This window comes from Artemia franciscana, chromosome 1 (assembly GCF_032884065.1).
Source record: "Artemia franciscana chromosome 1, ASM3288406v1, whole genome shotgun sequence".
In the NCBI taxonomy this organism is placed as follows: Eukaryota; Metazoa; Arthropoda; class Branchiopoda; order Anostraca; family Artemiidae; genus Artemia; species Artemia franciscana.
The window spans coordinates 19,090,138-19,107,336 of NC_088863.1; positions in this window are offsets into that span (position 1 = coordinate 19,090,138).

Genomic DNA, 17,199 nt, shown 5'->3' on the forward strand with positions numbered 1-17,199 from the left:
TTGCATTTTTGTCAGGAATATCTAATACTTATTCCTAGTGTATTGCTTCGAATGAAGGTTGTCTAAGGCCTAAACTGTATCCCATTATAGATTTGTCTGAAAGACGGAGGTAAATTTCAAGAGCAGTTGGAAGGAAAGAAATGCAGAAAAGAAGTTAATTCTAAGTGATTATTCTCCAGTACTTCAAGTGAATTGGGGCTCTTCAAATACATCTGATTTTTTGCCCCCTCCCCTCCCTTCTCTATAGATAAAGCCGTGAACGAATCCTTCCATTAAAATTTTCCTGAATGGTTTGGCAGCTCTTGGTGACTGATTGCTCCCTTTTCAGGTTTTGACGATTGCCTGAAGTCCTTGGAAAGAGTCAAAGAATTTGAATTTCACTTGCCGGAAGACCTGGCCATTCGACCTTTTCGCCATATGAGGGATGCATTCTGATTGATTTGAGGATGCTAGATTCCGATTTTATTATTATTCTACCATTATTTGCCCCCGAATATTGCAACTAAATAAAATGTATTGTTTATAGAATATAAAGTGCGCATCAAAGAAGAATTGTGATCTTCCTAAACAAATGTATGATTCTTCTAAATATTAGCCCGAAGAATCCTTTAGGAATTTTTGTTTACAAAGAATTCAGGTCAATTTTTTGTTTCCCAAAAACTCGGATATGTTTTGTGCAGCATCAAACCCATTGTTGCTGCTCATCAATCTCTAAAATGCTGACTGTTAGCACTAATTGAAGCAAATATTAGTAGTAAAAATTAGGGAAAAGTTTTGAATATTTTATGTCTATATATAGGTATTAAATTATGGTTTTTCGAAATTAATATTCAAATTTTCTCAAGTATTTCCCCCAAAAATACCTTTAGTAGGGTGTTATGGAGATCCTCTCGATAACAAATTTCTCTTTTTATATTCCACTCCCCTGTAAGACTAGATGGCTAAAAATCAATTGCTTAGAATGACAGACCAAACTAAAATACACTGATTTTCTTGGTCACTTTAAAGTGGTCAGCAGCTTGGACCTTTCAGAAGATTATCTTTTACACTTTGTTTACTTTTGTTTACTTTTTTTGTTTACTTTTTACACTTTGAAGTCTGACCGTCAGGCCCATTTGACAAACTCCTGATATTGGAAATCCACTTGACAATTTTGAAAACAGCTAATAGGCTACAGATAATATTTTCTCAAACACAAGATTTTCTTTTCTCATCTAATTCTAAATATTTTTGAAGCCCATTCGGCCTAGTCACGATTGTAACACTTAAATGACTTCTGCTTAAGGACTTGAGGAGCCCTAAAATTTCTCTAGAGTTGTTTCCCAACCTGATGATTGACATATTATAACCAAAATCAGTTATAAGTAATCCCTTTTAGTTTCTCTGCTATTCAATCTGTGGACAATACATTTATTAACAATACGAATATAGCACGATTTCATGTAATGATATTAATCTGAAACGTTAACTGTTATCTTTCTTTGCTTACTGTTGGAAGTGGAAATCGCATAGTGTAATGAAAGTTGCGAAAGATACTCACAGGAACAATCATTATAGGACCCTGGATTTATTAATTCATGGGCATGACTTAATTCTAAATGTATCACTTATATATTGAATGAATAAATGAATTTTGTTTCCCACTAAAAAATGTATGTCTCTAGTGGGATAAAAAAAACAATAAGAGAAAAACGCAACAAAACAACAACAAATAACAACAAATAGAACTGAAAAACAACTGAAAAACAACAAATAGACACTAATATTGCAAAGCATTCACAATTTACTTCCTGCTAAACTCCTAATGAATTTTTCTAATATTTTTTTCTTGCGCAACCGTATATGAATTGGGGTGGGTTATAACGGCTTCTAATCACTCTATTGTGTTTCCACGGAGGTAAGCACAAAAGAAATTTACTAATGCCCTTTTTGACCTCAAACTGGTTGCTGGGTGTATAACAGACATGGTTTGTCTTAACAGTAATAAGCATTTCAAATGTTCTACAAAAGACCGAAGCTACAGTAATTGGTATGTGCGAGCTGTACTGGTTAGATCTTTCCCCTTTTTGATAATTGGAGGATGATACCAACACAAAACGAATCAGGTACTTGGCCATATGAAAAAAGAAAACAATCTTTTTTACTTTATCCACAGCATCTCAAATACTGGAAATGGAGACTATAAAACCTAGACTTTTAGTAGGCTCAGAGCTTCTCGAGAGAGCCTCTTGACGAGTTAGTTTTTAAAGCCTGTTCGTGCCGAGGATTGGATGCGAGATACTCGGAAGTGTAGTAGTCACTCCACTCTCCCTCTTAAGGGTTTGTATAGCGAAGATCTCACTTATCATTGCTATTATTTTTTCTTACAAATTGGCAAATCAGGGAGGGGTTGATTTTAAGATGAGCACTGTCTTCTTTTATAATTCGAGCCAGATACTGAACTAAACATTTTGAGAATTGGCATTTCGTATACAACCTGATTTCATTCACTGTGCCTATTTTAGGCCTACTGCTATCACACCACAGCTGAAACCAAAATTGTGACCGTTGACAGGTCTTACTAAGCTTGGGGCTTTCATTCCATTTCGGTATTTTAGTTCCGATCGGCCCTTTTCTCGTAAGTAAAGCTCCCATTTCGGCCACTCTTTAACATTTGTACAATTACATAACAGTAAGTATTCAGCGAGGACTGCCTTTCAGCCTAGTTTAAGTCCTTGCCAGCCTGTGATCTTTAATCTCAGACAGTATGTTGTCAGAAACTAAATGGTAAGTAGGAATACTAATCTATTCAAAAGGAAATGAGGAGGTTAGATGTTGACCCACTACTATGTAAAGGCAGGTCTCTTTTTATGACAGTGGGTTGAGTAAATTAACTCTGTTGTAGCATCGCTAAGGTCACCGTTCATATCGCCTGCAACGATAACAGTAAAGTCTTGTTTCTGTGATCCCGCCGCGTCCCTTGCAAGCTTACCACAGGCTATACTGAACTTTCACTCTAAGTTTGGATCACGGTAATTAGCTTTTATGTATGCCGAGAAAACAGAACGTCTAGCAGTTGAACAGACACGACGAAACTAGCCTAAGCTGAAGTTCTGCACGAGCAGGCACAGCCACACGACCACAAGATCTTGCTCGCCCACTAGGCAGTGCACGAACATCGCTGATTATAACCTGAACATCAAGTTGCAGCAGGGCTAGCTTTTTTTTTACAGGAAAAACTCCTTTAAGAATCTGATAATAAAGTATGCCAGATCAACCATAAACTAGCTCTATTAAACATGAAAATCTTGTAAACGACTTTCTTTTTAATATTATCAAAATAGGTTTTTCTGGATGTGTTGGAATTCCATTTTTGGGGAAATTACATAAGATTATGAACCATTTTATTTTCATAGCTGCCAAAAAATTAATATCTATCTTATTCTCCTCGTAACACTTTTCATGACACTTGGTATCTACCAAGTGACATATAGCGATCGCAAATTCTGTCGGTTTGTCGGTCTCTCGGTCTATCGGTCTGTCTGTCCCGGTTTCGCTACTTTAGGCACTTCCAGGTAAGCTAGAACGATGAAATTTGACAGGCGTATCAGGAACCAGACCATATTAAATTAAAAAATGACCTTTCCCCTATTCGATCGTCTGGGGGGGGGGGAGTGGGGGGACGGTTAAATCGGAAAAAATAGAAAAAATGAGGCATTTTTAACTTACGAACGGGTGATCGGATATTAATGAAATTTGATGTTTGGGAGGATATTGTGACTCAGAACTCTCATTTAAATCCCGACCGGATCCGGTGAAATTGCGGGGAGTTGGGGAGGGGACCTAAAATTTTGGAAAACGGCTAGAGTGGAGGGAACGAGATGAAACTTGGCGGGAAAAATAATCACAAGTCCTAGATACGTGATTGACATAACTGGAACGGATCCGCTTTCTTCAGGGGAGTTGGGGGGGGGGGTTAATTCTGACAAAATAGAAAAAATGGATCTGCTCTCTTTAGGGGAGTTGGAAGGGGGGTTAATTCTAAAAAATTAAAAAAGGAGGCATTTTTAACTTACGAAGAAGTGATCGGATCTTAATGAAATTTGATGTTTGGAAGGATATTGTGTCTCGGAAATCTTTTTTTCTAAATCGAGACCGGATCTGGTGACATTGGCGGAGTTGGGGGGGAATCTAGAATCTAGGAAACGCTTGGAGTGGAGGGATTGGGATGCAACTTGGTGGGAGAAATAAGCACAAATCGTACATACGTGATTGATATAACCGGAACGGATTTGATCTCTTTGGGGGGGGGGGGTTAATTCTAAAATTAGAAAAAATGAGGTATTTTTAACTTACAAAGGAGTGATCGGATCTAAATGAAGTTTCAAATTTAGAAGGACCTCTTAACTCAGATCTCTTATTTTAAATCCCGACCGGATTCAGTGTCATTAGGGGGGGGGGCGGAAATCTTGGAAAAGGCTTAAAGCGGAGACATCAGGATGAAACTTGGTGGGAAGAATAAGCACAAGTCCAAGATATGTGACTGAAATAACCGGACCGGACCCGCTCTCTTTGGTGGAGTTGGGGGAGTAATACGGAAAAATTAGAAAAATGAGGTATTTGTAACTGACGAACGGGTGATCAGATCTTAATGAAATTCGATCTTTAGAAGGATCTTGTGCTTTAGAACTCTCTTCTTAAATCCCGACCAGATCCAGTGACATTGGGGGAGCTGGAGGGGGAAACTGGAAATCTTGGAGACCAGAAATCTTGGAAAACGCTTAGAGTGGAGAAATTGGGATGAAACTGGATGGGAAGAATAAGCACAAGTTTTAGTTGCGTTATTGACATAATTGGAACGGATCCGTTCTTTTTAGGGGACCTGGGGGTTGTTAATTTGGAAAAATTAGAAAAATTGAGGCATTTTAACTTAAGAACGGGTGAACGATCTTAATGAAATTTAATATTTAGAAGGAACTCATGTCTCAGAGCTCCTATTTCAAATCCCGACCAGATCCGTTAACACTGGAGGGAGTTGGAGGGTAAAACCAGAAATCTTGGGAAACGCTTATAATTGTCGTAGATTCGTGATTGACGTAACCGGACTGGATCTGCTGTCTTTGGGCGAGTTTGGGGTTGGGGTTCAGTTCTTTGGCGAGTTTGGTGCTTCCGGACGTTCTAGGACGATTAAAGTTGGTAGGCGTGTCAGGGAGCTGCACAAATTTACTTGAAAAAGTCGTTTTCCCCGATTCGACAGTCTGGGGGGCTGAAGGGAGAGGAAAAATTTGTAAAATTGAGGTGTTTTTAACTTACGAGTGGGTGATCGGATCTTACTGAATTTTGATATTTGGAAGGTCCTCGTGACTCAGAGCTCTTATTTCAAATACCGACCAGCATTAAGCCTTTGATTTTCCTTTTAAAGGAATCTACCGATTCTTATAATTTTGCCAGAGCTCATACCATATGAGCTCTTGGCTATTCTAACCTCGTCACAAGTGCCACATGAGCTCTTAGCTCTTTTTTTTGAAAACTCGATCCGTTTTCGATAATCTCATCAAATTATGAACCATTTTTTTCACAGCGGTTTGGTGAATTAATGTTCTGTTTTATCGTTGTTGAAACATGGTTACTATCAAAAATTTTAAATTATATTCCTTTTCCAAGATAGTCATCTTTTTTGTCATAGCTCTCATTGCATTAATGGCTATTTTTTTGTTTTATTTAAATGTTTTCATTTGCTTTTTACGAAGAGTCCTATTCGTTTTTTAAAATTACGTCAGACTATATTTTTCTTTTGTAACTGGAGGTGAATTAAATTATTGTCTTTGAAATGTTTCTCGTAGAAAAATGCCTAAAACAGACCAAACGATATGTATCATCGTATGTTAGCAGATGGGAAAAGTCTTCACCTTTAGTTGTCTGACTATCTATCATGAGTAAAAAAGCAGTAACAAAGATGCATTCCTGCCAGAAATTCTCTACTAATGAGATTCATTTCCGAGTTATTAGTTTCTTTCATTTTCAAAAAAATGAGATGGATGGGATTTGGCTGGGATTTCTTTCTAGGTAGAAAGAAAGATGAACCAAAAGGGCCATCCAAAAGTCACTCAAGCTGTTTTTTTTTTATAATTGATTACAAAAAAGATATCCAGAAAATTCGAAGAAAACTGAAGTGATAGTCAAATCTAAAACCAAGAGAAACAATCAAACAGTTCGTGGTAAGAAGCGATCCGGACCAATAGTAACCGAAACTCTAACAAAAAACGGAATTTCGATACAAATAGGTACATCAAAAGAATTGGATTTTTATGCTGATTTTAAATATACAATTTTCATCAAGATTAATTATACCAATCAAAAGTTACGAGGCTGAGAAAATTTGCCTTTTTTTAAAAAGGGTGAAAAGCCCTCTATAAGTCATAAGATCTTAATGAAAACCACACCACCAGGTTCAACGTATCAGAGAACCCTTCTTTAGAGGTTTCAAGCTCCTATCTGCACAAATGTGTAATTTTTTATTTTTTTTTGCCAGAAGAAAGATCACGGATGCGTGTTTATTTATTGTTTTTTTTTCCAAGGAATAATCGTATCGGCGCAGATGTCCTAGAATGTCGCAAGAGGGCTCATTTGGACGGAAATTAAAAGTTCTAGTGCTCTTTCTAAGTGACCAAAAAATTGGAGGGCAACTAGGCCCCTTCCCACCCTCATTTATTTTACCAAAATCACCGGATCCAAATTTTGAGGTAACCATTTTGTTCAACATTGTCGAAAAATCTAATAACTGTGTCTTTGAGGACGACTTAATCCCCCACAGTCCCCAGGGGAAGGGCTGGAATTTATGAACTTTGCCGATTGTTTACATATAGTATTGGTTATTGGGAAGTATACAGACATTCTCAGGGGATTTTTTTTTGTTGGTGGGGTGTCGGGGGAGAGGGTTATGTGGGAGGATCGTTCAGTGGGGAAGAGAATTCCCATGACGAGGGTGCTGCATTTCCCTGCATTATTTAAAAAAAAATTAGAAATAAAATTTTTAAAAAATAAGTTTTTTCAACTGAAAGTAAGGAGCAACATTAAAACTTAAAATAAACTGAATTATTATGTATATGAGGCGTTCCACCCCATCGTCAATATATCGCTCTTTACGCTAAAGTATTTTAAGTAATTTCAGAAGAGATATTCATTCTAATTAAATGGCTTTTGGGATTCAGTGGGCATTCTTAGAGAATTGAAACAAACTTTAAACTTTAGCGTAAAGAGCGAGGTATTAACGAGGGGGAAACCCCCTCATACACGCAATAATTTCTGTTCGTTTTAGGTTTTCATGTTGCTCGTTACTTTCACTTGAAAAAACTTGTTTAAAAAAAAAAATATCGTAATAAGCTAAGCTTTGAACAGACATAAACTGCTACGAATTTATAAGCGGATCATGTAAGAAAAACAGAAATTAAAATGAATAATCAAGTTGGAACGAGCCTAATACAATCTTGTTCACAGTGTTTCTACTTCAATTTTTTTTCAAAATCCCTAAAACGCTAGTGGAAAATCCCTAGAAATCCATATTTTCAATGATAAAAATCGCTAAAAGTTTCGCCATTTTCTGACTTCTTTCCAAGTCACAAGTAAAGCCTTATTATGCTGATTTTGAATAGCATTTGTTCAAGAAAACTTATTTTGCAACTCAAGATCTTTTACTTGTACCCAAATATCCTTTGATATCTAAAGCAATGCTTTGTATTTATCGACTAGTTAAGTACGGTTTTTATTTATTGATTTTGGTAACCGATCTCAGATTCTGAACCATATGAATATATTTTATTTGTTTGGTTTTCTTTGCCATTATTTTTTCTTCCCTATTATTATTTTTGTAACACCCTCATTTTTACTTGAATTGGTTCAAAGGATGTGCATGAATGATATCCAACTGGTCATATTTTCAAGCATTGTTTTCGGTTTGCTCTTTTTGTTTTACATTGAGTTGTACTTATGTTAATAAAAATTTCTTAAACTTTTTTCTCAAATTTAGAAAATCAAATTGGGTACCTACCTTACCTTAGACCTTAGATCCTCCTGTGCCGCCAGAGGCACCCAGGGCATCCACGAAGAGCCGCCAGTCATCCCGCATGTGCGCCGCTGCCCAAACATCTTCCCACTGGGGCTGGATCATCGTGTGGATGTTCGACAAATCCCGTTGGTAGGTGGGACGCAGCGTGTTCTTGGGTCGACCTCTCCTGCGAGTTCCCTGGGGTTGCCACTCTAGGATCTGCCTAGGGATCCAGTCTTCCTTCATACGGATCACGTGCCCAAGGTATCGCCATCTACGTTGCCGGATGACGGCTGTCACCCTGGGCTGGCCTGAGATAGAGCGGACTATCAGGTTTGTGACGTGATCCCTCCAGTCGATGTTCAGGATCCTCCGAGGGCAGTTGTTTTCGAAGGCTAGGATCCGTCTTTCTTGTTGCTGATTCAACTTCCAGCACTCACTGCTGTAGAGAAGTGCAGAAAGGACGTTGCTGTTAAATAGCATCAAATTTCAGCTTCAGGGAATACTTTTTCGATCGCCATACTGGCTTTAGTCGGTTAAGACCTCCACTGGCGTGCCCAATCCTCTGCTGCACTTCTCGCTCACTTGATCCTGAATTCTCCACTTTATTGCCAAGGTACCTGAACTCCACGACCTGCTCGATGGTTGAATATCCGCATTTCATATCCAGAGAGGAATCGGTTGTTGCCATACTCTTTGTCTTCTCCGTGTTGATCTTGAGTCCAAGTCGGCTAGTATTTTCACGGATAGTATTAAGAAGATCCTGAAGTTTGGCCTTGTTCCTCTCCATCAAGGCAATATCGTCAGCAAAATCCAGGTCGGCTAGCTTTTTGGCTTCTCCAATTTGGATGCCAAATCCTGTACAATCACGAAGTACGTAATACAGAACGAGGACAAAGAGTAACGGAGAAAGGACACAACCCTGTTTTACGCCGGACATGATACGAAAATATCTTGGGTACCTAGCATTCCATTTAATCGTGCCCCTAACCAAACCACCGAGGACCAAGAATCCAGTTCCATCGGGACCCATTTCAACCAATTACACTGGGGGGGGGGTAGCCTGGAATTCCAACAAGGAACCTAGCACACAATTTCACCGGGGTTCCTAACCTACCGTAACCACCGGGGCCCAACAATCCAATAATATCAAAAAAGAATTTTTGTGGAAATGTTTCGTTCGGTTTCCGTGTTTTCTTACCATCATCTCCAAGCCGTATAACTATTCAGTAACGCTATTGATTTTTGCTATATTATATGCCTAATATGCCTATTATATGCCTCTTTTTGCAACAATCCATTAATGTTCTAGCGGGACCTAGACAGGTTAAGTTACATAGCAGTTACATAGTTAGATTTTACATTGCATAATTGATTATGCATTTTAGTTTTATCCTGAAAAAAGAAATCTAAAGGACACATATTTTTGTACATACAAGTTCTATTAATGGGAAAAAGTTATGAAATCATGAAATCACAGGAAAAAAGTTTAAACTCAGCAAACAAAAAAATAAAACGTGAAAAAAAGCTTATAAGGGATCAAATGTAAGCAAAAAGTCCCATGAAACAGAAAAAGGTGAAGACCCTAGCAAGCAATTCCACCAGGATCCTAGCATTAATCCCACCAGGCCCTCCTAGCATCCAATTCAAACGGGCCACTAGCAAGCAATTTCACCTGGGGGCATGTTGTTAGAGGTAAATTTAAACTATGTCAGAGTTATTTCTGAGAGGTCTTAATGAAAATGCCAAATTTCTTTGACTGGATTTTAGATTTCAGTCCCCCACCTCTGAAAAATTCTTTTAACACCCCACCTTAACCTTAATCTGTAGTCCAAGCAATTCCCAGCCTGTGACACTGAATGGCTGACACATGGTGCCCTCTTATAGGAATTATCGCACATAAGGTATTTTACGGGAATTCTCCTGCAAAAACATCCGTTTATTCTGGAATCGATCGCTTAAACTTAATGAAAAAATCCCCGTTAGCGTTTCTTCTGATGGCTCCTGGCAATTTAGACCAGTGTGGCGCAATGTACAAACCCGATGACACTTTCTAGGGGTACATTTAATTTTTAAGAACTTTTTGGTAATTTTAATCCAGAATCCAGCTAATAAACACGGCTCTTAATTGACCTATGGTGAAAAAAAGATAAATCCTCGATTTGTTCGTGGCCATGCAGAGTGAGAGAAGATTTGAAACATTTTATAATTATTCAGGCTATGCTCTTATTATTGTCATTAACAAATGATGCAGTACCAAGCCACCTGAGTTCAACACATCTGGTCAAGCGCCTCCTCCAGCCTATCTGTCCAAAGTTTCACTCTTTCCGTTCTGTCCTGAAGTTCCAAATTGGTTTAAAGCCTTTCCTAAAACTCCTTCCCACCTTATTAGGGGCATTCTAATTTTCACTTGACCCATGTGGTTGGCCAAATGACCAGCTTTTGGCAATTCATGGTTCTTCAAACGTGGCCTACCCATCTTACCTCCCCTTAATCATAACCGTATACGCAGCCGCCTGTTATTTTATATATTTTTAGTCAAATGGTTACCCTTACTATTTTTAGACGATTCCTCTGGGAAACATTTAGCACAGTAGCTGAGTTACAGCAGTTACGATTGTTGAAGAATAAAAAGTACTAAATTCTATAGCAGGGATTTTAATTTAAACAGAACCAAATGGTATATAGATAGATAACTTATGTGTTTCAAACAATTTTCAACACCACTAGATGAGCAGAGTCGAGGTTCACTTTTCCCAATTTTGTGTAGGAAATAATTAAGGCGGCTGCGACCAGTTATAAATTGGGTTAAGTAAGGAGACGGGCTGAAATTTTCGAGAAACAAAAGATCATACTTATTACAAAAAAAAAAAAAATCATCTTCCAGCTACTGGGGGACATTAAGAGAGGGAGTGGTATTCTTTGGTATTACAATATCTGTGTCCAAAAATTGAGCAGTTGGTTCATCAGTAAAGGTACTATGATCAGCAAACAGGCGAAATAATGGAAGTATTGGGGGGGGGGATTTGGCCAAACATTAGGATGATTTTTATTAAAATAACGAAACAAAAGTATTTCAATTAGCCCAGTAATTAATGGGGAGTGCACCAGAAATGGCGGCTATGACCTCACTTGAAGCATTTCTAAAAAAAAATTAGAAATAAAAATCAAGGAAGGTCTTTGAGCTGAAAGTAGGGCTTTCCTTAAATGCGTTTTCCTGATTTCACTGGTCCATATAGGAGCAGCATACAGAATGGTACTTTCAATAACACTTTTATACAGCAATCTAAGGGCAGACGGTTTTAGACCCCAAGTTGATCTGGCAATACTTAGAAGGCAGCTGGGATATTGTTTAACTGATTTTACTCAGTAAGTAACATGAGATTTTTTTTTTATCTAAAATAACCCTTAAGTATTTGATATCATCGTGAATTTTAATCATATTACCACCGAAGCTTAGCTTAACAGGAGGGGATTTACGTTTGGAGTTAAAGTATATAGATTCGGTTTTATTTATATCAAAGTTTAGTTTGTTGTTTGAGGCCCAATCATTGAATCTTTCGAAGATATTTGTTGCCAGTCTTTCGACACTCGAAACCTTCGGGATCGTTATAATAACGCAAACATCGTCTGCGTAGGCTTGAATTTTGCAACTAATGTCAAAATTTAACCATTTAACTAATTTGAGGGAAGTGACATTTTCAAAGCAGTCGAATCAATAACTTAAGGAACTATGAATTAGTTTAATATACCAGCAGGACATTTCTGATCAATCAATTTTTTTATAATATCCGTATGCTAATCATTATCAAACGCACCTTTAATATAAAAAACAAGCATAATATGAACAAATTTCCCTTTTTAATATTTTCCACAATTGATAATATATTACCTAATTTATCTTTTGCTGATTTATCAAACAGTTCGTGGTAACGACCTGTAGTAAGGAGCTACCCGGCTAAATAGTAACCCAACCTCTAAAAAACAGGACTTTGATATCAATAGTTATATCAAAAGAATCGCATTTTAATTTTAATTTTAAATATGTAAGTTTCATAAAGTTTAATCTTACCTGTCAAAAGTTACGAGCCTGAGAAGATTTGCCTATTTGAAAAAATAGGGGGAAACATCCCTTAAAAGTCATAGAATCTTAACAAAATCACACCGTCAGATTTAGCGTATTGGAGAACTCTACTGTAGAAGCTTTAAGCTCCCATCTGCAAAAATGTGGAATTTTGTATGTTTTGCAAGACAGATCATGGATGCGTGTTTATTTGTTTTTTTCCCAGATGTCGCATCGACCCAGATGTCCAAGAATGTCGTAAGAGGACTTTATTCTAACGGGAACTAAAAGTTCTAGTGCCCTTTTGAAGTGACTGAAAAAAAGCAGGGCATCCAGGCCCCTCTCACGCTCATTTTTCCCAAAGTCACCGGGACAAAATTTTGAGACTTTTTTAGTTTGATTTTTGATTTTGATTTTGTTCAGCATAGTCGAAAAACCTAATAACTATGTCTTTTCGGATGACTTAATCCTCCACAGTCCCCCGGGGGGGCTGCAAGTTACAAACTTTGACCATTGTTTACGTATAGTAATGGTTATTAGGAAGTGCACAGACGTTTTCAGGGGGACATTTTCATGTTGTGGTAGAGTTGGGTCGAGAGGAGGGAATACGTGGGAGGATTATTCCATGAAGGAATTAATCATGAGAGAAGAGAATTTCCGTGAAGAGGCGCAGGATTTTCTAGCATTATTTAAAAAAAAATAATGAGAAAATAAATAAAAAAAAAGCTTCTTCAATTGCAAATAAGGAGCAGCATTAAAACTTGAAAGAACAAAAAATACAGCGTATATAAGAAGGTTCGTCTCCTCCACAATACATTGCTCTTTGCGCTAAAGTATTTTTAGTAATTTCAACTATTTATTTTACTGCCTTTGTGATTCAAGGATCATTCTTAAAGAATTGGTATGAAATTCAAGCTTTAGTGTAAAGAGCGAGGCGCAGACGAGGGGGAACCCCCTTATGTACATAATAAAAACATACAAATATAGATGTTCGTTGCATAAGTCAATTTGTAAGTTACGCATAGTTATTACTAATAAAATTGTTCGTAAAAAAATAAAAAGTTTAGTTGCATCATTAAGTAACAACAAATGGGAGGGCAACTAGTCCTCCTCCCCCACTTCTTTTTTTATCAAAATCGTCTGATCAGAACTATGAGAAAGCCATTTAGCCAAAAAAAGTTAATATGCAAATTTTGTCTTAACTATTCATGTTCGGTGAGCCAAAATCAAAACATGCATTAAAATGAGGAGGAAGGGTTGTCCCCTCTTCAACGCCTCGCTCTTTACGTTAAAGTTTTTTATACAGTTTCTTACCCCTTTTATATACGGAATACTTCTGTTCGTTTTAAATTTTAATGTCGCTTTTAACTTGCAGTTAAAAAAAAACTTTTTTTTTATTGATTTCTTTTCAAAGCCAAATTTTGAATCAGAGATCCGGTGGGTAGTGCAACTTAAAGAATCAACTTTATGCGAAATTAATCGTTCAAAATTTTTTTCAACATTAGACGACAAGCTAATAGCTTTTTTTAATTAGACTTTTTTTTACTAATGACAATAATATTTGCAACTTTCAATTCCTTGGGGAAATATGACAACTTCAGACAAGCATTAATAATTTTCAACGTAATTGTTGATAACACATTGATATTTTTTTTCAAAACTAAATTTAGGATCCCCTCCGTGCCAGCCGCTTTCATTGAGCTCTAATTCCTTATAGTTTCCTGTGGTTCGTCTAGACTAACTTCATTTACGCTGTTTTCACCATTATTTAATACTATTGAAACTTCTTATCTATGATACGCAGGATTTATCGTCGCGAGGAACCATTTAGAGAAAAGATTCTCTCCTGCTTCACTCAATGAGGTATTGTATGTTCCGTCATCTTTCTTAATGTGGGTCGGCCCTTCATCACCATTATTGGACCTGCATATTTTATGTATTGTGTGCCAGAGATCAAAGCTGCCTTTGGTAGGTAAGAAATTTTTCCAGTCCTCTGATTTGGCTTTTATGATTGCAAATTTGTATTTTTTCTTGAATACTTTCACATTATTTACACTATCATTCGACGGATACTGCCTAGTTAATCGTTGAAGGAGGTGCTTTTCGCTTCAAAGAAGATTTAGTTTCTAAGTCCAGCACCTAACTTGGTATTAGCAGAATAAACAGTGTTAGACTAAGATTTAGATTCAAGGATTAAACTTGTCATACATTTTATAGCCTGGTCTATTTCTGGCTGAGATGACGGGGTCATAGTTTAAATATCATTAACACCACCCATCAGGTAGCACTGAAAGCACTCCAGTTGGTTTTGTTAAAATTAAAACTAGAAGCAGCGATAGGGACATGTTCACCAGAACTAAACGATAACTTAAACGTAATATACTTATGGTCTGATAGGAAAGGCTAATCCTTAACTGCATGCCAATTTTCATATGTCTGATTAGTCTTACAGTTGTTAGAGTCAAATCAGGACTGGAGTACGATCCATCATAACTTCATAACTGGGCGAATCCAAGTCATTCAATACTATTAAAGAGCTACTTGAGTTGAAGTCCTCCACTTCTTTACGTTTTGCGACAGTAGGAGCATTAGATAGCCAAAGCTGGCTCTCTGTATTAAAGTCACCACCGATGACATAGTTTTGGTAAAATTTCAAGCAGTCTATAATAGACAGCTGATTATTCAAAGTAGTTTGAGAAGAAGAACTTTTGCATTGTAGAATTTCTTTTCTTCGTCAAACTTGGAGAAAGCTCTAAATTGATCCGCGACACCAATTTTTTTTTCAAACTTGCTCTTAAGATAAAACAATGTCTGAATTTGATTCTACTAAAGGTTTCTGTAAGGGTATAGATGCTGCAAAAGAATGTTGGAGGTTAATTTGCAGGAAATTTAAAAAATTAGAACGGTAAATGTTAGCCATAATTTAAGAGAAGAGTATATTTCTAGATAGCTTCTCTTTAATTTAGCATTTAGATAGCTTCTCCTTTGAACTGGCATTTGTACGGTTCCAAGTAGTGGGGTGGGGCTCGCATTTAACATTCCTTTTATAAAAAGATACACAACATGGGCAGCTGGAATAAGGCTTGGGGTAATTTTCATAAATATGGTTTCTCCATATACCAGGAACAAGCTTGAGATCCCGTACACTGGGATGTTGTATGACCATACATACAATACTTTGTACAGAGAGTCAAGTTAATATAGTCCTCACAGCGGGTCATCAAAAAACATATTTTGATACCACATTGATTTAAAATTTGGGGTCAAACCTTTGGACTGATTTCCAGCATTACACTTTGTGACTGCCTTTCCTTCAAAAGGTATGTATTTTTAACTTTTCACCATTTTTGATTAGATCTACAATGGCTCGGTTTGATTCTATAACATGCTTAATGTAATCGTCTGCTTCACCAAGATCAGGAAGATCATTTAAAATTATTCGGGATAATATTTTTTTTTTTAGTTTTTGAGGAGTATATTTTGTCATCTCGGATTTACTGGAAAAGACCGACATTGCAGTTTTGAGCTCTTGCAGGGATTCCTTTTCCAGGATTATTTTACCGGTTCGGCCTGACGACACATTCTTAACACATTTTTTCTTAGTCCTTTTTCAGTGGGCTATAAAATAAGGCAATAAGTTTCGTTGGCTTTTACAGCACTATAATAAGATTTCAGGGTTGTTTTGAGGGTGGTCAGATTTTTCAGGGTTGTTTTGTGGGGTATTCAGAGGAGTTTGATATTTCTTGACAATATCCATTTGTAGGAAATTTATTGTTTTCAAATATTTATTTTCTCTTCTTAGCAAATTAGCATTTTCTTCACTGATTGAGTGAAACAAGAATTGTAGATAGTCACAGATTTGAACGATGTTCATTTTTCCACCACGGCATTTTTTTTTTTCATTTTCCCTTAAGCGTCTTTAAGGGTGGCTAATAAATTGGCAATCTCGTCCATTTCTGTTAATCAATCGGTTCTTCACCGGAAGAAATTTCTCCTTCAGGACAAATCATGACGTCAAACGATCTCCCAGTCTCTGTCTTACCCCTGGTTCCAAATGCTGCGATTTCGCGCAAAATCTTCCGGCATGCGACAAATGACACAAATCGTGCGACAAACGGCGCAAAACCATCCGTTTTGCTGCAATGTCGGATGCGTTGAATAATTTCAACTCATACGACAAATCGCATGCGTTGTTCTGATTTTTTAAAACAAAATTGAAAAATGAAAATGAAAAAAAAAAAAAATCAGTTTGAGAACCTGATTTTAATTCTTCTAGAGTTGGTTGCAGCGACGCAAAAGTCTGAGTTTCTTTGTGAGCCTCCATCCGATCTGTCGTACGTCTGGTCCGCCATAAAAAAATCGGGTCATGATTGCAGCAGCAGTAGGAACCTGGGGTTAGCTTTGAATCTACTCCAAGTAGCCTGGGCACGGATGCCAGGTTTTTGACAGAACGCATAGCCCAAACCGGCGTAATCACTAGCCCAAAAATAGCTCAAGGACAGCAAACGCCATTATAAGTCTATTTTGCCCTATTACAGCGATGTTATGGTTAAAGGAAGAAATACAATCGGTATATCCGTTAACATACACACTTGTATAGGTCAAAAGCGAAATAGAGCTCTGTGAAAAAACAAAAATACCTACCCCCTACACGCATATTGTCGTTAAGTTGATTAGTGCTTCACTGAAAGTAAATGTTATATAAAAGCAAAAGGCAAATTGTCATCCCCAAGGGCATGGTTACTGGATCATCCGACTCTGCTAAGCAAAATGGCTATTTCAAAATTATGATTGTAAAATCTTGGGAAAAAGAAAGGTGGTTGCCCTCATTGTTTTGGTTCATTACATATATATATATATATATATATATATATATATATATATATATATATATATATATATATATATATATATATATATATATATATATATATATATATATATATATATATATATATATATATATATTCTCTCTCTCTCTCACTTTTCGTGGATATAACAAAAGAAATGTTAGGATGGTTCGATCATGGTCTACGGACGATAGATCACCAAAATTGCCTGGAGGTCAACGAAAATCAGAACATCCGTGGAGGGGTTGGGAAGTGATCATAGA